The sequence below is a fragment of the Garra rufa genome, chromosome 17 (assembly GCF_049309525.1).
Source record: "Garra rufa chromosome 17, GarRuf1.0, whole genome shotgun sequence".
Lineage (NCBI taxonomy): Eukaryota > Metazoa > Chordata > Actinopteri > Cypriniformes > Cyprinidae > Garra > Garra rufa.
Genome location: NC_133377.1, coordinates 10875406 through 10897874, shown reverse-complemented (window position 1 = coordinate 10897874; position 22469 = coordinate 10875406). Strand labels below are relative to the sequence as shown.

At 36.1% G+C, this 22469-nt stretch overlaps 1 protein-coding gene across 2 annotated transcripts in view; it reads right to left on the bottom strand.

Annotated features, from left to right (window-relative positions):
* The window catches only part of ptp4a3a (protein tyrosine phosphatase 4A3a), a 54219-nt gene extending 42183 nt beyond the window's left edge, over positions 1-12036 (bottom strand). The window contains exon 1 of one of the 2 annotated variants that reach the window (XM_073821587.1): positions 11972-12036. The gene's annotated coding sequence lies outside the window, so the exon portion shown is untranslated. Of the gene's footprint in view, positions 1-4592; positions 4720-11971 lie in introns of those variants that run through there. The other variant, XM_073821589.1, reaches the window with a different exon arrangement.
* Positions 12037-22469: the final 10433 nt, after the last annotated feature.

The following is a 22469-nucleotide window of genomic DNA, read 5'->3' as shown; positions in this document are numbered from 1 at the left end:
TCTACACACTGCACCTTTAAATAATAAATAATTAATTACACAGAAGTCGTGTTTACGTCAGCGGAACATGTGAACAACGATGGCTAGCGGCGGAACAGAAGAACTCGAAAAGCCTCCCGCGTCATTCAAATCTTTTGTATGGGAGCATTTTGGATTTCCTGTAAAATATAATGATGACGGAATAAGGGTGGTGGACAAAACAGTTACAGTGTGTAGACACTGTGGCACGAGAAAGCAGTATGAAAGTGGCAGTACATCGAGTATGGCCACGCATCTGAAGCGACATCACCCCGGTGTGCAGACAGGATGCAAACCGCAGCAACCTCAGCAACCCCAGCAACAGCTGCTCACCGCTGCATTTAAGCAGCCCTTGTTTGCACCAGAATCAGAGCGGGCTAAAGCTATTACCAAATCTATCGGGATGTTTATTGCGGCAGACATGAGGCCATACTCTGTTGTTGAAAACAAGGGTTTTAAAAACCTCCTAAAAGTGCTTGAGCCACGGTACGAAATACCCTCGCGCACACATTTCAGCATGAAGGTCATGCCTAAACTTTACGAACAGGAAAAAAGCAAAATCGTCGCAGACTTATCAGATGCATCCTCTATTTCGATCACCACAGACGGGTGGACATCAAGGGCTACCGAAAGCTACGTGACTGTGACTGCCCACTACATAACAGCGGGATGGGAGATGCAAAGTCCGGTGCTACAGACACGCCCCCCTCTATGAGAGTCACACGAGCACAAATCTAGCGCAAATCCTGATAGAAGCAGTAGCTGAGTGGAAGTTAAAGAGACACAATGCATGTAGCAATATCCCAGTCACCACAGATAATGCCAGAAACCAAGTAAATGCAGTGACAGAAGCTGGACTAGGGCCACAGATATCTTGCTTTGCACATGTGATCAATTTAGCATGCCAAAGAGGAATCTCAGTTAATCAGATGGATCGCCTTCTTGGGAGGATTAGGAAGGTGGTTTCCTTCTTCCACAGAAGTACAACAGCAGCTCATGTGCTTAAAACAAAGCAAGAAATGCTACAGCTACCAGCCCACAAGCTCATACACGACGTCACTACAAGATGGAATTCCACATATGACATGTTGGAGCCCTATCTTGAGCAGCAGGCAGCAGTATACTCTGCACTGACAGAAAAGACACTGAAAAAAAATATCAGAGACATTGTCACCTTGTCTGATGATGATGTGAAAGTAGCAGAGGAGGTCCTCCAGCTCCTCAAAGCTCTCAAAACAGTCACAACCCTATTGAGCACTGAAAATGCACCATCTGTGTCCATGATCCTACCTCTGAAAACCAGAATTATACAATCCATGTGTGCAAATGAGGAAGACAGCAGCATTACCAGAGATGTTAAGGCTGCTATAAGAGGGGACCTGATTTCCAGATACACCAACCCCCCTGAAATACAAGATTATCTTTACAGATCTACTGCACTTGATCCAAGGTTCAAGTCCCTGACTCACATAGAACCAGCCCTACGCGAGAAGACATACACTGATCTCACAACTGAGATTGTGGCTACTGAAGAGGTAAAAATAATACAATTATTCATATTATTTAATATTAATATAATTAAGTTATAAAATATTTTAACTATTATTTATGTGAATATTTGATCCTAATTTTGAAAATTACTGGCATATGTTATTGATTGCCTATGAAATATATAATAAGAAATATAGTTAAATAACTCAGAGTTATTTTTTCTGCAGGGTCAAGCCACTGAGCCAACACCCACTGGAGCAGACACAGGGCCAAATGCATCTCCTCCACAAAAGAAGTCTGCCATAGAAGAGCTTTTTGGGGATACATTTGTGAAAGAGTCAGACACAGAGAAAACTTTTTACAACACAATCAAAGAGGAGGTGGCATCGTACAGGGCAGCAAGCAGTTTGCCAGTGGATGGTGGTAACCCGCTGGCATGGTGGAAACACAATGAGTGTAAATACCCTCACATTGCAAAGATGGCAAGACGCTACCTTGCTGTGCCTGGCACTTCAGTTCCTAGTGAGAGGGTATTCTCCACGGCAGGTGACATAGTGACAGCTAAGAGGTCTACTCTCTCCCCAGAGAATGTAGACATCCTCATCTTTTTGAAAAAATTTTTTTGTCATTATAAGGTTTGGCCTATTTTCAGGTCTCAGGTTGTTTTTCAATTGTTGCACTGAAGTATTCAAGTATTGAGAATTTTATTTATTCAGCTTTTTCAGTTATTTCTTGGTTTTATTTTTGTATTTTATTTTAGTTATTTTTGATAAAACCAAAAGTTCCTTGCCATACTGTTCTTGTAATAAATGAGAAGCAAATTACATTTGACTCCTCCCCTTTTTGCAGATCCGAAAATTGATCCGATCCGTGACTCAAAATCCGTGATATGATCCGAACCGTGAGTTTTGTGATCCGTTGCACCACTAATGTGGAGTGTGTTGGCTAAATACTTCACTTGCTGCACCTCAGTCCACAACTAATGTGCTGATTGTAATTAAAAGCAGACGCAGAAGATGGAAACCACCAGTGTTTCCTGAGTCACTCTTAAGGAAAGCCACAACATCATGGCCAGAAATGCTGCCATGAACTGAGTTGATCAGACAAACTCACTTCCTGACTGAATCACCTCAGATTCAACACTTGCTTACTGAACCACAGGTTATTATGTCTGACTCTATACCTACTACTTTTCAAGTGAATCATGGAGATAGTGATCTAGTGATAGTTATGTTCTCGTAATAATGTTAAAACTACAGCAATAACTGCCTACTAGATGACTGTGACTGGACAAATTATATCACGTGTCTCTATTATGTGCGTTTCATGGATGGTAAAGTATTTGAAAAAAGTTCAACGTGAGCTAAAAGTAGTACACTCTTAAAAATAAAGGTGCTTCACGACGCCATAGAAGAACCTTTTTGTTTAAATGGTTCCATAAAGAATCTTTAACATCTGAAGAACCTTTCTGTTTCACAAAAGGTTCTTTGTGGGGAAAGAAGGTTCTTCAGATTATAAAAAGGTAAGAAAGAGATGGTTCTTTAAAGAACCTTCAACTGAATGGTTCTTTGTGGAACCAAAAATGGTTCTTCTATGGCACTGCATGAAGAACCTTTTAAAGCACCTTTATTTTTAAGAGTGTAGTTGTACTTGTGCATAGTTTTTCAGGTAGCTTTGCAGGTAGGTCTCTTGAAACATCTTGGAGATGTTGCCACAGCTCTTTTGGATATAGTCTGTAATTTATTTGAAATAGATTTTTTACACAGCATTAAGGTTTTGTATTTCTTTTTGAAACTGATTTATTGTAGGCCTCATTGAGTTTATGCACCTCAGTTTTTGAGTGATATTTCCAAAATAATCTCCAAATAAGTGCGTAGCGCGAGGAATTACATTTTAGTTTCAGTTTCGATTTTAATAAAACAATCATTGTGACGCATGCCGTTACTTTGATTTAAAGTGGTGCGCTTTTGCCTGTCCTTCAAAGCTTAATGCTCAAATCAGTCAAATCATGTAATGTGACTGTGGTAAAAGGCAGTCTACTGTGGGACATGTTGTATTGTAAAGAGTTATTAAAAGCACATTAAACACTATTCCTGTGCGTTTTGTGTACACGCTCCGATAGGGCTGCACGATTAGTCAATGAAGCGGTACTTTGATTAGTAGTAAATCTCCATCACGTGCATTCAGCTGGAGCGTTTAGAGGCGTAAATCACTGACAAGCTACGCCATATTTGGTGAGCTTGTCAGTGATTTACATCTCTGTGTATTAAAGGTTGTATCAGCGATTTCTAGCCTAAAACATAAAGTGTTAAATTCAGCTGACCTTTCATCACGATCCGCTCACTGCCTGCCCCATAAATTGTCTGTGAAAAAACCGCGTCTCTCTGGTCAGCCTAGGGTCCGAGATATGCCAAAAAAACAATCGGCACTACCAACCTTTCCACACAAAAACAAACAGTGTTCCAACCAATCAGCGTCAGGGATTTGGTGTTGTGGACTTTCGCTCCGCCTCCCTCACATCCCAGCACCAGTAGGAAAGGCCACAACACCAAACCCCTGACGCTGATTGGTTGGAACACTGTTTGGTTATCTGTGGTGTGTTGATAGCGCCGATTGTTTTTTTGGCATATCTCGGACCCTAGGCTGACCAGAGAGACGCGGTTTTTTCACAGACAATTTATGGGGCAGGCAGCGAGCGGATCGTGAAGAAAGGTCAGCTGAAATTGACACTTTATGTTTTAGGCTAGAAATCGCTGATACAACCTTTAATTTCTGCTTCAGCTAAACGCACGTGATGGAGATTTACTACTAATCAAAGTACCGGCTTCATTGACTAAACGCACCTCACAACATCGTGCGATTAATCGTGCAGCCCATACGCTCCGAGGCAGAGCTGAACATAACCAAGCAAAGTATACCTGTGGTTTCAGGTGTGCACATAAATGGTCAAATATACCCGAAAAATGTCAAATGCGAGTATTTACATAAAGACAGTCGGTTATGTTTTAAATGAACAAACAATTATGAAGGAATTTGGATGCGGACTAGTTCACTTCTAGAATAAAAATTGATCATTTACTCACCCTGTCATCCAAGATGTTCATGTCTTTCTTTCTTCAGTCGAAAAGAAATTCTGAACTTCAATGGGGATCAACAGGTTGAAGGTCCAAATTGTAGTTTCAATGCAGCTTCAAAGGGCTCTACACGATCTCAGCCGCAGAATAAGGGTCTTATCTAGTCAAAAATACAAGAAATCTAAGAAAAATACACATTTTTATACTTTATAACAACAAATGCTCATCTGGCACTAGCTCAACTTCAGACATTACGGAGTCTTGGTGGAAAGGTCACAAACAAAGCGAACAAGCAAAGAAAGTCAAACGCCATTTACAAAAGAAAAGGCAAATCAAAGATGTCAGACAGAGATGGAATTTTTCGTTGTACCCTACCTTTTTAAACCAAAGTACACAGAGGAATAAATAACCATTTCCAACATGATGGTCACAGATGCGCATAACAGAGCTAGTGCAAGACAAGCATAAGTGGTTAAAACGTATATACGTTTTTATTTTTTTCTTTCAGAAAATGACTCTTATTTCACTAGATAAGGCCCCTATTCCTCGGCTGGGATTGTGTGAAGCCCTTTGAAGCTGCATTGAAACTGTAATTCGGACCTTCAACCTCTTGATCCCCACTGAAGTCCACTATATGATGAAAAATTTTGGATTGTTTTCCTCAAAAACCTTAATTTCTTTTCAACTGATTGTTTAATGCAATACTCTGTTTTATAAACCATGAAAATAGTTAAGTCAAAGGCTTGTTGCAGTCCGGATATTCTCGATAGTACATCTCAAAATTGGGAAGATTGCAATTAAGATTGAGGATTGTGATTTTGCATTAGAGGAACATGATATTATACAATATTTTGGGAAGATCGCCCACCCCTAGTTGCAAGATAATAAAGCCTTGTTCTGTGCTAAAATTCTTCACTTAATTTGATGTTCCTGCTCAAAAACAAGATGCCTTTAATTGCTTTCAAATATCTCATTATGCTATTATTTCCAAATCTTGGATTAAGTATTTTTTGTCAACTAGTTTTCTTTCAGTTAGCAACAGGTTTTGTATTTCTTTTTGGAACTGATTGATTATAGGCCTTATTGTTCTGAGCGTATTCAGCTCAGTTTTTGACTGCAAAAAAGAAAAACATTATTTGGAGATTATTTTGGAAATGTTCACTCAAAAACTGAGGTGCATAAACTCAATGAGGCTTACAATCAATCAGTTTCAAAAACAAATACAAAACCTTAATGCTGTGTCAAAATCTATTTCAAATATATTACAGACTAAATCCAGAAGAACTGTGGCAACATCTCCAAAATGTTTCAAGACCTGCAAAGCTACCTGAAAAACTGTGCAAGTGCACCTACACTCTTAAAAATACAGGTGCTTTAAAAGGTTCTTCACAGCGATGCCATAGAAGAACCATTTTTGGTTCCACAAAGAACCATTCAGTTGAAGGTTCTTTAAAGAACCATCTCTTTCTTATCTTTTTATAATCTGAAAACCCTTCTTTTGCCACAAAGAACCTTTAGTCAAACAGAAAGGTTCTTCAAATGTTAAAGGTTCTTTATGGAACCATTTAGACAAAAATGGTTATTCTATGGCATTGTGAAGCACCTTTATTTTTAAGAGTGTAGGGCAAAAGCTGCTTTAAACGCCAAGGATGGTCACACCAAATGTTGATTTAATTTAGTTAATAGAAGTTAATTGATAAAGAAAACCTATTTATGACAATGTAAACAGCATCCTTATTTTACAGCACTTTTACAGAAATGCCTAAAACTTTGAACAGTATTGTAGCTTTGCAGGTAAGTTTCTTGAAGCATCTTGGAGACATTGCCACAGTTCTCCTAGATTTAATCCGTCTCAGTTTGTTCTGTTTCTTCATATCATTCCAGACAGACTGGATGATGATGGGATCAGATCTCTGTGTGGAGCACTAGCTGTTGTCAAACTCATTGTGCAAACAAAAAAACTCACTGGATTATTACAATTGATGGCAAAATGAATATTTGAAAATGTAAACTGATATTTCCTACTGACACCCCACAGCAAAAGATTAAAATAACTGACTTAAAACCATTTTAGCTGGCTAGTTTTCCAAAAATTTTGGCCACCACTGTGTTTATTTATATTTAAAAACGTAAAATAACATAACCTACAAACACGTTTCACATTCTTTATAAAAAAAGAAAGCAACTGCAACTTCTGACCACAAATTCTTTGCTTAATTTATAATAATCTGTGCACTTAACATCAAGAATATCTCGGTAAACAAAAACACCTGAATCTTTGACTTTTGAAATATTGAAATAAGAATATCACAATTTGTACTTTTTTGATCCTTAGATAATTTCAATTTATTCTGAAGAGCAAGTTAGCAAGGTAAAATAAACTTAAAATCATCCAAATGCAATAAATTACTGGGCAATTGATTATGAGAACATGTTTTGGGGCAGTTATTGAAATGGTCAGTGTTGACTGTGTTGGTAGGCTTGGGGAGGGGGATCACATAGAAAACACTAAGTCACACAGAGTTCTAGTTCTCGTTGCAGACCGAACACAACTAAGGTAGGCAACGAGTTGTCAGAGCAACACTAAACACTTCTAGCGCAAGTGAGAGCACATCAGTAGGAGCTCTGGAGCGCACGGCTTAATAACTCCCCTGCTGCGAAAAACGAAACCAAAGTTATGTTTACTTGGCAACAGCTGAAATTTGCTGGCAGCTGCATGTTCGAAAGAGTTTGCGGTTTACAGTTTGTTACGTAAAGGACATGGGATGTTCTTACAGTTATCTTAGACGAAACTGAATTAGCTTCCAGCACGCTGTAAATTCACATCTGTACATGCAGTTCTTCAAAGTTGAAGGCTCATGATATACAGTTGAGGTCAAAGTTTACATACACCTTGCAGAATTTGTAAAATGTTAATTATTTTAGCAAAATAAGATCGTGCAAAATGCATGTTATTATTAATTTAGTACTGACCTGTATAAGATAGTTCATTTAAAAGATGTTTACATATAGTCCACAAGAGAAAATAGTTACATTTATAAAAAATACCCTGTTCAAAAGTTTACATACACTCTGTGCTTTTTTTTTTTTTTTTTTTTGTTTAGTGATAGTTGTGATAGAGTCAGAAAAATACTCCAGGTCCCACTAATACTTTGGTTTTTAAGCATTTCTGTGTATTTGAACCCTTTCCAAAAATGACTGTATGATTTTGAGATCCATCTTTTCACCCTGAGGATAACTGAGAGAATTTTAACTATTACAGACGTTTCAAACACTCACTGATGCTCCAGAAGGAAACACAATGCAATATGAGCCAGGGGTGAAAACATTTTCAATTTGAACGTAAATTTTACTTATTTTGTCTTCTGGGAAACATGCAAGTATCTTCTGTAGCTTCTGAAGAGAAGTAGTAAAAGAAAAAAAAAACTGATAGTTAGGCAAAATAAGAAAAACACTTCATTCTGCTAAAAGTTTTCACCCCAAACTCTTAATGCATGAAACTTCCTTCTGAGACATCAGTGAGCATTTATACCTTCTGTATTAGTTGTTTATGAGTCCCTCAGTTGTCCTCAGTGTGAAAAGATGGATCTCAAAATCATACGGTCATTGTTGGAACTTCAAATACACAAAAATGCTGAAAAACCAAAGAATATGTGGGACCTGAAGGATTTTTCTGAAGAACAGCAGGCAGTTTAACTGTTCAGAAGAAACAAGAAACTTATAAACAACTATAACTAAACAACAATAAAAAAACAGCTGTGGATCATTCAGGTAACAACACAGTTTCCAGAATCAAGCGTATGTAAACTTTTGAAAAGGGTCGTTTTTATAAATTCAACTATTATTTTTTCTTGTGGACTATATGTAAACATCTTTTATGTGAAATATCTTATTCAGGTCAGTACTAAAAAAAAAACAATCAAATGCATTTTGGTAAAATAATTAACATTTTGCAAATTCTGCAAGGTGTATGTAAACTTTTGACCAAAATGAGGACTAAACTGCAATGAAACAAAATTTAACATTTAATAAATAACTCACATTTCTGTTTTACTTTAGATCTAAGAAGCAACATTAAAACCTTAATATGTGGCTTAAAACCATAATCTAGTTTCCTAAGTGATATTTTCCATATTGTCCCTAACTGGTTCTCTTTGAACGGACAGATGACCACTAATTAAGCGTGCAATTGAAGTCCATCATTTGACATGATGAATTGGTTCCATTTGGCTGGAGAGTGTGTTTGGTTGATTTGCGTGATGTTATTGGTTTGTGTGAAATTGGATGTGCCCACAGTTCAATACATCAGTGAACGCAGATCTCAAGTGCACCTGCAGGAGTTGCTTCAGTGAGCTATGAGACTTCTCACACACAAATGAACACCACACAAACCACCTGGACCAATAAACCCACTTTAGCTTTGAGTCAGCAACTAAACCTGAGAAAAACAGCGAAAACCATCAATTATAGCCGCTTTCAAAGTCATTTGTCTATGGCACAATGCTCTTGTGCACAAGAATGGACGCATACAATGCCAATATGTGACCCTGGACCACAAAACCATTAATACGTTTTGTTGTTTTTTTTAAATTGAGATTATGCATCATCTGAAAGTAAATAAAAAAGCTTTCTTTTCATGTATGGTTTGTTAGGATATGACACTATCTGGCCGAGATAAAACTATTAATTAACTAAAATCTGAGAAAATCGCCTTTAAAATTGTGCAAATGAAGTTCAATCAAAAAGTTCAATATCAATGCATATTACTAATCAAAAAATTTAGTTTTGATAGATTAACGATAGGAAATTTACAAAATATCTTCATGGAACATAATCTTTACCTAAAATCCTAATGATTTTTGGCATAACAAAAAAAAATTAAATGTATTTTTGGCCATGCTCCATGGCCACATATGGGTTAATATTAATGATATTTCTAGCTGTCTAATGGGATTTCAAGGCTAGTTTAATTGTTATGCATGTGAAATGTTCTGCACCGCAAAAGTTGCATCTAATAAGCACATGAAAGAGAAACATCTGGAACATAAATGAGGCTAAATCACCTGCGGCTAAATGCAAGCTGGCATACGCCCTGGCACACTGTGTGTGGCTAACAACTGTTTATCAAACAGATAATTGCATGAACCGAATCCGGTTTGGGTCAAGTGCTGGCTGATGCTCATCAACTTTGGCACGCACTTCAAAGCCGGAGATAGGAGTGTGTTTATTCACTTTCATTCTGCAGGGGCTGGTAACTATCAGAGTTCCAAACCTAGAGAGAATACACAAAGATTTTTCGGATACGATTAAGCTTAAAGAGCTCTGTGACCCCTGCCATCGCCTAGAGCCACCTTTGACGCTTCAGGAAGGAGCTCCACGTGACTTTTCTTTCGTGTAAGAAGCGGTCGCAGTCATCCAGCTTGGCAGATGTGATCTAAATTTCCCTGGCACCCCACAACCTCGCGGTCAAGTTTTATAGACCACAGCCTGGGGCAAGTAAAATTCCCAAGGAATCGAACAAAAGGGGAGCCCCATATAGCAGAAACCGCACTGCAAAAAGAGCAGTCGGCTGACATCTCAAGGAATCCTGTACGTCACTGAGAGTGCAGAAACAGCTCTTTCTGGCACACGGACTGAAGGTCATGTGGAAGTATTTATTTGAGGCTCGGGACCCTCTTGGGGAAAGCTCTGCAGAATTCTTGGTCCTGAGAATTCGCTGGTCTTTCTCTTACCACATAAGAGATCCACTGCAGAGGATGAAAAACACAATGTGCAAAGCAGACAAAAATACCACAGTATCGCTCACGGACTGGGAGCGTAAATGTGATGTACTTCTGATTAAAACAGCTGATCTTCTCAGCCAAAACATTTTCTTCTGTAGAAACAGCTTTGCCACCAGTCTTTAAGGTAAAACGTGAGAAAAGGCAGTACAAATGAAAAAGATCTACACACTAGCAAACAAAGTTGACAAATACTTAAAAGTGCAGCCCTGTGAATGACAAGTGACCCTGGATCACAAAACCAGTCGTAAGTAGCATGGGTATTGTATAGCTTAAATTATTTTTATTTATTAATTTTGCTTTAAATCCAAAAATCATTAGGATATTAAGATCATGTTTCATGAAGATATTTTGAAAATGTCCTACCATAAATATATCAAAACTTAATTTTTGATCACCTTTAACTTTAACTGTAAAATGACTTTGGTCAACTTTAAAGGCGATTACTCAATATTTTGACTTTGCACCCTCAGATTTCAGATGTTCAAATAGTTATATCTCAACCAAATATTGTCTTATCCTAACAAACCATATCAATGGAAATCTTATGTATTAATCTTTCAGATCATTCAATAAATTGACCCTTATGACTGGTTTTGTGGTCCAGGGTCACATATGACTAAGATATGATTAAGCGAAAAGAAAATTGATAATACAAACTAGATCAAATATCCTAAAGAAACGCCCCACTGACCTGAAATGACATCTATGCTCCTACTAAAACGGACACCATAGAAGTAAAAAGGTCCTTTGGAAATGACGGATTTACTAAATTGTGAATGACCTGTTGGATGGGTGTCTTTCCCCATCAATCATGTCAGCTCGCCTCAACACAAACACACTGGCAATACATACCAAAAAAATGTCATAACTCAATAACAGAAGGAATTAGCTTGTTTAACGTCACTCTAAAGTCAAGAAGACTTATGTAACTGGCACAGATCCTAAAAATATGAATCTATGGCTGTGATGAAATACACAGGTTTCTAACCAGATGTTGCTAACAGTAATGCTAAAGCACATAAGGTTTATATTTATATTTTACACGACAAGTTCTAAGTTGTATAACATTTTTTCCCTCAAAAGTAACGTTACCTCAAACAGTAGCTTCTCATCTGGAGCTTTAACAGAGACGTGGAGAGAAAATGACAAGATGTCGCCCAAAACCGTGGAAACTGGCCTGGAAACTGACAATATACTAACATTTTAAGTCATTTTAGTAGAAAACCCGTGTATAGTCTTTGTGTATTGTAGTTAAATCCAGTAACATTTAGTTTTTTGCTGGTCCCCCCCGGATCTTTGTCTCTATACATATACCACAAAATGCCACATTAAGCACGTTCACACCACAAAAAGCTATCTACTCAAATTATGCTTTACATCTACTGTAATTCACGTAAAATACCCTAAAACTACACTGATAACAATGCCAAGCATGATTTCCGACAGAAAGCCGGTTAGGGCAACACCCTCAGCCACACAATCCGCTTAAATGCCCATCATACACGGCTCTCTGGTCCTTCACCAAGTCTATTTTCATCAGTTTTGGCCATTTAATACAGGTTTATTAAAATATAAAGCGAAAGATTGCGCATTCGTTTGACTTACCGAAAGCTTCCCGCAAATAATCTACAGCGTCTGAGTGACTCAAGCCTCGCCATGCGATCGTAGTGATGTCTGAATCGCGAGGGAATCGTTGTGGTCGACATGTTCTGTTCCATGATTCAAACGAACCGATTCGCAAATCCAAATGATTCAACTAGGTCTATTCGCTTGATTTCGGCAACCCTGATAACGTTTAAGTCAATGAACAAACAAGTGTGACTAAAATTTGAAACTTTTAACTAAGATTTGTTTCTTAAAATTGGGCGAAAACAATAACTATTTATAATAATCGCTGAAAAGCAGCAGCTTCAAAATATTACAAGATCAATATACTGTGCCATTGGAGTTTTATCTATTAATTCATCCTTGGACAAATATCCAAACATGTTTAGACAATAAAGTTTGCATTTTTATTCATATTTGAATCTTTTAAATAAGATTTGTGCCTTAAAATTGGGCAAAAACAATAATAACTCTTCATTATAATCGCCGAAAAGCAGCAGCTTCCAAATATTACAAGATAAATACTGTGCCATTGGAGTTTTATCTATTAAATCATCCTTGGACAAATATCCAAACATGTTTAGACAATAAAGTTTGCATTTTTATTCATAATTCACTTAAAAAAACGTTTACTGACACCTAAATGAGTCTTTCACAATTTAAATTGGCTGTCATATATTTAACTAAGCCTATATATTGATTTTATACAGTATATTCAACAGATATTTGTGCAAGACCACAGTGCAAATAAATAGCTTTTTCATAAGATTTTGCTTTAATTGCTTAAAAACTGTTAGTTTTAACACAAAGCCATTATGCCTAAATATCACATAATAAAAAAATGACAAATAAAATTAACCTGAAGTAAATAAACAAAATACAACTTGTGGGAATTCCCCTTTATCGAACATGTTTCAACATGTTCTCTGTAAGTAAATACTGTTCTGTTGTTGTATCTGACTTAAAACGAATGAATTGGAATGAACCGTTCGAATGAATCGATTCTGTGAAATGAATTGAACTGCCTAGCACGTTCTCGATTATTTGGTCCGCCCACAATCTCATTCTGCGTCATGACCCGCCACATGACGACAGCTCCAAACAGGGCCAGGGTGAAATCTACAGCGGGATTTTAAATCTTTGTCACATGAGTCACTGTTTGACATTTCTCAATATTCATGCGTTTATTGAATATATTGTTAGTGGGTTTTCAATACGTTTCATCTAAAGCCTAAATTTAGACGTCTCAAATCGGCGTTGATTAAAACAGCCTGTGACCTAATAATTTAAACTGTTGACAATCCTGTTAAATGGACCCTTTAGCACTTAAGTAATTTATTTGCAAGCATGTTAACTCTGCATGTGAACTCATGTCTTATGACTAAAGCCACTGGAATGCTGGGAATTTACAGTTTTGATCCAGATTGAATCAAATTGGCCTGCTTTGTTTGCTAAGAAAGAACTCTTGTACTGCTTTGTGATTGCAGTGCTTGTCCTTGTTTAAACTTTGAGTTTAGAAAAATGTTTTACCAATATACAGACCTGTTGTTTATTTATTTATAGAATATTAAAATGATTACATACTAAAAATCCAACAATATAATAAAATGTAATGCCTACTTATAAAGTATAAAGAACTCTAGTATTGCTTTGCGATTGCAGTGCTTGTCCTCGTTTAAACTTTGAGTTTAGAAAAATGTTTTACCAATACAGACCTGTTGTTTATTTATTTATAGAATATTAAAATGATTACATACTACACAATCTGACATTATTTGATAAAACATAATGCCTACTTATCGGTATAAAGAACTCTATACTGCTTTGTGATTGCAGTGCTTGTCCTCGTTTAAACTTTGAGTTTAGAAAAATGTTGTACTAATATACGGACCTGTTGTTTATTTATTTAGACAATATTTAAAATGATTACATACTAAAAATCCAACAATATTTAATAAAACTTAATGCCTACTTATCGGTATAAAGAACTCTTGTATTGCTTTGTGATTGCAGTAATTGTCCTTGTTTAAACTGAGTTTGAAAAATGTTTTACCATTATTTGGTAATGATTACATCCAAATCTGACATTATTTAATAGCCTATTTATCGGTATTAATATATTTTGGTGTTTATTCCTATATTTATTTGCAATCTTCAAACTTACAGCATATCAAACATGTCAATATTACATTATTAAAGGATAAATACTGCCAAAATGCAACCTGGGCTGTTTTTTTTTATTTATTTATTTTTTTTTTACTGTAAACGAGACAAACATATATCTAAAAGCATAATTACGACGAACGAGCCGTTTTTGAGATTGTGGTCAATGGCCGGTGAATGGGAGTACTAGGGGCATAACTTTGAGCGCATCAAAATCAATATTTTTACAACACTAAGAAGGCTCGACACACCATGAAACTTTGCTCGAAGTATCGCCTGGGTCTCTACACATGAACTCGAGCATTGAGAACATTGTTTGTGTACACAGAGTTTACTAAAAAGAAAGGTTTTGAACAACTCACTTTCACTGTTTGGGTTTCCGCTCGCAGCCGTCTTGCCAGTCAAGAGGTGTCGATCTCCGAATGCGAGTGAATGGACTCCATAGGACGAAATATTAGGCTTATATGAGGCTCTTTTTACAACTAGAAGGTTAATATTGTTTTTCACTTGCGACAAAACAACGAATTAGCCGTGCATTTATATGGAAATATGCTTTAGGAGCTATCCATCCTCACATTCGGAGATCGACACCACTTGACTGGCAAGACGGCTGCGAGCGGAAACCCAAACAGTGATTGTGAGTTGTTCAAAACCTTTCTTTTTAGTAAACTCTGTGTACACAAACAATGTTCTCAATGCTCGAGTTCATGTGTAGAGACCCAGGCGATACTTCGAGCAAAGTTTCATGGTGTGTCAAGCCTTCTTAGTGTTGTAAAAATATTGATTTTGATGCGCTCAAAGTTATGCCCCTAGCACTCCCATTCACCGGCCATTGACCACAAAACAAAATCACAGTCAATCTCAAAAACGGCTCGTTTGTTGTAAATATGCTTTTAGATGTTTGTCTCGTTTACAGTAAAAAAAAAAACAAAAAAACAGCCCAGGTTACATTTTGGCAATAGTTATCCTTTAAATATATAAAGCCAATGCCCACCCACATAATACCCAAAAGAGACATTAATGAGAAATAGCCATCTACATCTAGCAGGTGCGCTTCATATAGGCCACAGACCTACACAACAACAGACACTTACTATAGTTTCAGATGTTCTCAGAGATGCAGTGGGAGCAGACATGCTGGTCAGAAGAAAATACCAGCGATACTCCAAACAGAAGATGACCTACCTTGGTCTGATCGCTTATGTAATTCAAAACGCACGTGAGAAGAAATTAACCCTCACGAGGTAAGTTTAAATGTATTACAGCTGATGAAGAGCTCAATGAAGTGTCCTGAAAATAGTAGGCTATGCAAGGTAGGCTAACATTACGTCTTCGGATGGCGTAGGCCTACCGTTTTATTAAATAATGGAAATTCAGTGTTTTTATTTTAATGTAACGACGGCTCTTTTTCTCAAAGTTAATGAATGTGCTGACGACATTTGTGGATGGGGACCGAAAAGGTCTTGAAAATAATATTCCAGTCTGTTTATCATCAAACGAAAGGGCTACATACATTATTGTTATTATTATTATTATTATTATGGATGTCTTCTAAAAAAATGATAGGCGCCTATAAATCCAAAGGTCCCAAGTGCAAATCGCAACTTGAAAAGTGGATGACCGAAAAATCACCCCAGACATACTGCGACACTTCAGTGGTTTGCGCGATGTTTTCCCTGACTTTTATGAAAACATGGAAAGTCCCTGTGAAGACTGCGACGAAAAACACGGCGACCTGCAAACACCCTGAAGCAGAAAATGAGTTTACCAGCCCGTTTGCCATTGAGTCACTTTTACAGCGTGAAATTAGCGCCCCCGTGAGGCACAGACTTGCAATTTGTGCAACAATGAACCTAGAAAACGCGTTTGTGGACCTCGCAAATTGAGACCGCGGTTTGACGTGCAAGAACATGGGACTATACCGATTTCAGTGGATCATATTCCTCCTTTTCTTGTTATACTCACAGTTTAGGCCAAATAAATGATGGCTGCAGTCCATCCATTGGACCCTCCAAAAAGATGCTCTGAGTCTCAAATGTTGTACAGCACCTGCCTGAGAGCATTAGGCAATTCACTCCAAACGCTTTAACCTGGGCCTACGTTTAAAACGGCACTTTACCATTTAAGACACTTAACATTTTAAGAGAATACATGTTGTTCAACATCTTGGTTATAGTCACTATAATGTCATATGTTTGGCAACTTTTTTGCCAAATAAAGTGATGCTGTGTGTTTTTCTAAACCTCTCATTGCCATGTTTGTGAATCATTGCCCTGTTCTATCTCTAAAAATCAAAATCTTATGCATAAAACATTATTGGATAAAGCACGACATTTAAGGGGAGACACTGCAGGCAAAACACTGTTTTTTCATGCACCTGTCAATTTTGAGATTTTGGGCTTTTTGGTGTTTCATAAAGTGTTTTTTTAGACTAGTGGAAAGAAAACACCCAAAAGACACAATTGAGTGTTTCTTTTATAGCACTTTATCTATTTGTGTCAATAGATTTCCATTACAATACATATTTTTAAAGGCCGTTTTCTCAAAATGAGTTTTTTTCTTCTACACTGAGCCATAAATCTCCACTTCAGTAGCACTTACACACCAAACTTTACATTTTTATTTCTGTCTATATTCTGAAGATGTTGATAGAGTGACAAAATGAGATGGCAAAAATCCCCTCTGTGGAAACGTTTGTCTCTAATATGTCAGAAAAATTAAACAAGAATTTTGAAACTGACTTCATCCAGTGTTTTTGTGTATTTTTGTACTACAAATGTACAAATGTTCTGTCTATATTCTGAAGATTTTTACAGAGAAATTTGTATATAAATTTCTTGATTTTATACAAAATTTCATTCTCCACGAAAATGGTAAAAAATACATTGTTTTCTGACTGATCTATTATTTTTCTGAATTATAGAGTGACAAAATGAGATGGCAAAAATCCCCTCTGCAGAAACATTTGTCTCTAATATGTCAAAAAAAATTAAACAAGAATTTTGAAACTGACTTCATCCAGTGTTTTTGTGTATTTTTGTACTAGTAATGTATGCAAATTAGCACATATTTCATTAAATAATGGCTCATTTGCATATTTAAACGTAACATTTTAGAAAACTTGTAATACAAAAATTGTTTGCAATTATCAATGTAATCAATCAACTGGGTAAGTAAGGTGATAACTATTATTATTATTATTTTTTTTACCCAATTCATCTGCAGAGTCTCACCTCAATAGTGAAACAGATGAGACTAATTTAATTTGTTTAGATGTTCAAGATGTTTTCTGTTTATGTTGCACATTGTTTAATGCATCTTATATCATCTATGTTTGAAGAGTTGTTTTATCATCAATTAAAAACTGTATGTTATCAGTTAAGTGTTACTGAAAAAAAAAACATGAAATTATGTGTTTTAGTACTTTAGTGCTACTCTTTTTAATATTTTAAATAAATGCTGTTGATATTTTACCTCAAAGAGCAGTTTGTTTTTTTATTTATTAAAAAAGTGACAGAAGTTTCTTTGGAAAACCTGGTCCTGGGCAAAAAATAGTGTATTTTTTTATTATGAAACAGAAAAAGACCTTTAAAAGTTGGGATCTATATGCTGCTGATATGAAATAAACCCCTAACCCATGAACAGTATATATACCAGTCAAACGTTTTTAGACAGTAGGAATTTCAAATATATTTTTTTAAAGAAATCTTTTCTGCTCAACAAGCCTGTATTCGTTTGACCTAAAATACAGCAAAAGCGGTAATATTGTGAAATATTTTTACTAATTAAAATAGCTTCTTTCTATTTGAAAATATTAAAAAACGAAATTTATTCCTGTGATCAAAGCTAACTTTTCAGCATCATTACTCCAGTCTTCAGTGTCAAGCAATTCTAATATGCTGATTTGCTGCTCATGAAACATTATTATTATTTAACGTATTATTTTTTATTATCATTGTCAATATTTAAAACAGTTGAGACATTTTTTTAGGATCCAAAGATCAGCATTTATCTGAAATAAAAACTTTTGTTTACCAACAGCTTGGAGGTTCTGTTTGGGAAAGAGATTTTAGAAATTAATACTTTTATTTAGCAAGGATGCTTTAAATTGATCAAAAGTGATGATAAAACCTTTTTATATTTTAGATGAATGCTGTTCTTTTGAAATTTCTTTTTTAATAATAATACATGTTTTTGAGCAGCAAATCAGCATATGATTCTGAAGGATCATGTGACACTGAAGACTGGAGTAATAATGCTAAAAATTCAGCTTTGAAATCACAAAAATAATTTACATTTTAAAATATATTCAAATAGAAAACAGTTATATTAAATAACAAAATATTTAAAAAGTTTTACTGTACTTTGGATCAAATAAATGCAGGTTTGTTAAGCAGAAGAGACTTCTTAAAAAAAAAAAAAAAAACATTAAAAATCTTACTGTCCAAAAACTTTTGCCTGCAGTGTATAAATCTAAATATCATCATGTTCTGCCTAGTCATATTACGTAAATAATCTCTTTATTACCAGAGAATATTTACTATATTATCTGTTTATTTGTCTTGCCCCTCTTAACTAAGGATAAATGTGAATATTACTTAATGAGGTTGTGAACTAGTCTGTTAAACTGACTCATTAACACTTACTGTATGAAGCATTTAATTTGCACATGAACACCACGTGTGAATTCATGCCTCATGACTAAACACTGGAATGTTGGGAATTCACAGTTTTGAACCAGATTGAATCAATTGGTTTACTACTTTGTCATCTTGTGAAAAGGCATCTTTTATTGCTCTGTGATTACGCCACAAAACAACATCTCATTTTGAGTTTTGAAAAGGTGCTAGTCAGTCCATTTAGAGAAAACCTAACCCCAAAGATAATAATACAAAATAATACTACACCACTACGGAAGCATCAAATCACATAACACCATTTAGGTTTACCTAGCCATTTATTTAAAATATTAAAAATATTCCATATAATGTCATTATCTAAAACAGTATGTAATACAATAATACATATACTGTAGGCCTGGTTTCACAGACAGGGCTTAGACTAAGCCAGGCTTAGGCCATAGTTCTCTTAGGGCATTTAAGTATTTTTTATAAACGTGCTTAGAAAAAAACATTACTGGTGTGCATCTTGAGACAAAACAAAGGCACTCATGTATATTAAGATCAGCCTGTGAAAGTTTCTTTCAGTTAAAACGGCTCAGATTTACATTTTAGTCTAGGACTAGGCTTAAGCCTTGTCTGTGAAACCGGGGGATAACAATACATATTTATAGTTTTAGTTTTATTGTACCTTTTTTTTCCACATTTACAGGTGTCTATAAATCCAGAGTTCCCAAATGCACAATACAATGTTTGGAAAGTATATGATAGTAGCCTAAAATATTGTGGTTATGAGTAATTTTATCTTTAGCCTACCTATTTACGTTTACATTTAATGTCATTATTTAATAAACTGTTTTGTTTTGTTTATTTGTTTAAATAATATTGAAACACGTGAAACAGAGTAATTACACTCGTTTGTTTTGTAAGATTTTATTAGTAAAACTGAGCTTAAAACTCTATTTACAGTTTTGCTTGGGCATGTTACAATATTAAAAACATTCACAGCCAATAGACTGTGGTGGTCCAGGCATGTCCGCCCACATGTTAACACCTCCGTCAATTATGCAAAAGAGACATTAACGAGAAATGGCCATCTACATCTTCTAAAGCTGAGGAGCTTCATATATAGGCCAATAACTACACGACAGACACTCATTACAGTTTCAGATGTTCTCAGAGATGCAGCGAGAGCGCGCAGACATGCTGGTCAGAAGGAAATACAAGAGATACTCCAAACAGAAAATGACCTACCTGGGTTTGATCGCTTATGTTATTCAGAACGCACCTGAGAAGAAATTAACTTTTCACGAGGTAAGTTCAAATGTATTACAGTTAATAAAGTGCGTCGTTCGGTTTTAAATTTGGATTAAACGAGCAGTTAAACTCTCTGTATCACTCCGCCAAATTACTGCATTCAGCTGGCTAACGTAAGGTACTATATTTTTGGGCGGAGGAATTGTTTTCTGTATTTATTTGTTTTTATTGAACGCAAACATTTATTTAGCATCGTTAAAGTGCTTCAGTGCTTTATCAAATAAGCAAACTCAAAGAAACATATTAGCTACGCTACAATATTTTGGTTTGACTGTAACATGCCTTTTTTCTCATCAGCTAATGAATGCCTTGACAATATTTGTGGATGGCGACAGAAAAGGCCTTGAGAATAATATCAGAGTTTGTTTATCATCAAACAACTGCTTTGTAAAGGTACGTCCCTCTTCTTTTTCTCTTTCGTCTTTTTCTTCACATTGTTATCATTTATTTTTAATATAAATGCCTTCGTATTTACAGGTGCCTATAAATCCAGAGTGCCCAAATGCAAAACGCAACTTTTGGAAAGTGGATGACAGTAAAATCACCCCAAAGATACTGCGACGCCACTTCAGCGGTTTGCGCGATGTATTTCCTGACTTTTATAAAAACATGGAAAATCCCACTGTGGAGAATACGATAGAAAACAAGGCGACCTGCAAACCCCCCAAAGCAAAAAAGGAAAACAAGTTTACCAGCCCGTTTTCCATCGACTCACTTTTGCAGCGGGAAAACAGCGCCCATGTGAGGCACAAACCTGCACTTTGTCCATCCAGAAACCTGGAAAACGCATCTCTGGGCTTTGCAAATGAAGACCGAGGTTTGACATGCAAGAGGAAAACTTGGGACTGGTCCCATCAGACTTCATACCCCAGCTTCAGCGGACCATATTCACACTTTTATTTTCCTACTTGCAGTTTGGGCCAAATGAATGATGGCTGCAGACCTTCCAGTGGACCCTTCAAGAGGATGCACTCAGTATCTGAACTGTCCTATTATACAGCACCTGAGAGCATTGGGTCATTCAGGCAATTCACTCCAAATGCTATGTCCTGGGCCTACTTGTAAAATTGCACTTAACATACACTTAGCTTTCATCATGTACATATTTTATCTTAGTGGTTTGCTCTGCATTGTTGAAAATACCAGGCAACTCTTTATTTGCCAAATAAAACAACAGTTTGTTTTTAAACTCAAGTGTGTTGGGTGATGTGGGCAAGTAGGGGATGATTTTCTTTTTAAGTATAGGCCTATATGGTCCAGTATAAAATTAAAACCATGGAGTGAAATTAACTTTTTCACTCACCAGCTAATATGGCTACTAATTTTTTTTAAGTAACCGGCCATTCATAACTTCTACTAACCAAAATGAACCAACAGCTTGAGTCTATCCACACCAGATGTGACAAAGCGACCGTTTCAAATCATTTGGTGTCAGTACTAGGGGTGTGTGACATTGACCAAAAATAATATCTCAATATTTTCTGGGATTTTATCAGTAATGGTATTGATAAAGATAAATAGACAATATTATTTGCATGGACAACTGACTCATATTCTGTGTGGCCAGTTCACCCCAGTAATAGAAATTAAGTTTGAATTGATTTTTATCTTTATAAAGCCATTTTTTAGTGTGCATCTTTTGAGTGAAATTCTTACATTTAATCTGTAAATAATAATAATACATTTAGGCTGTTACCAAACAAATGACAACAAAATTCATCTTTGCAGAAATTGCATCTAAGGTGCCATTTAGATGTATTTACACACTGTTTAATGAAGCTCAGAGGGACATTGACTGCTTTAAAGGAGTAGTTCACTTTCAGAACAAACATTTACAGATAATGTACTCCTCCCCTTATCATCCAAGATGTTCATGTCTTTCTTTCTTTAGTCGTAAGGAAATGTGCAGGAAAACATTTCAGGATTTCTCTCCATATAATGGATTTCTATGGTGCCCCCAAATTTGAACTTCAAAAATGCAGCTTCAAATGGCTCACAGCCGAGGAAAGAAGGGTCTTATCTAGCAAAACGATTGGTTATTTTCAAAAAAAAAAAAAAAAAAGTACAGTTTATATACTTTTTAACCTTAAATGCTCGTCTTGTCTAGCTCTGTGTGTACTCTTTTGTAGAGATTAAAGAGTATATAAAAGTGTAAATGTTTTTAGAAAAGAATCAATCATTTTGCTAGATAAGACCCTTCTTCCTCGGCTGGGATCATTTAGAGCCCTTTGAAGCTGCATTTATGAAAAATTCAGGGGCACCACAGAAGTACATTATATGGAGAGAAATCCTGAAATGTTTTCCTCAAAAAACATTTCTTTACGACTGAAGAAAGACGTGAACATCTTTGATGACAAGGGGGTGAGTACATCATCTTTACATCTTTGTTCTGAAAGTGA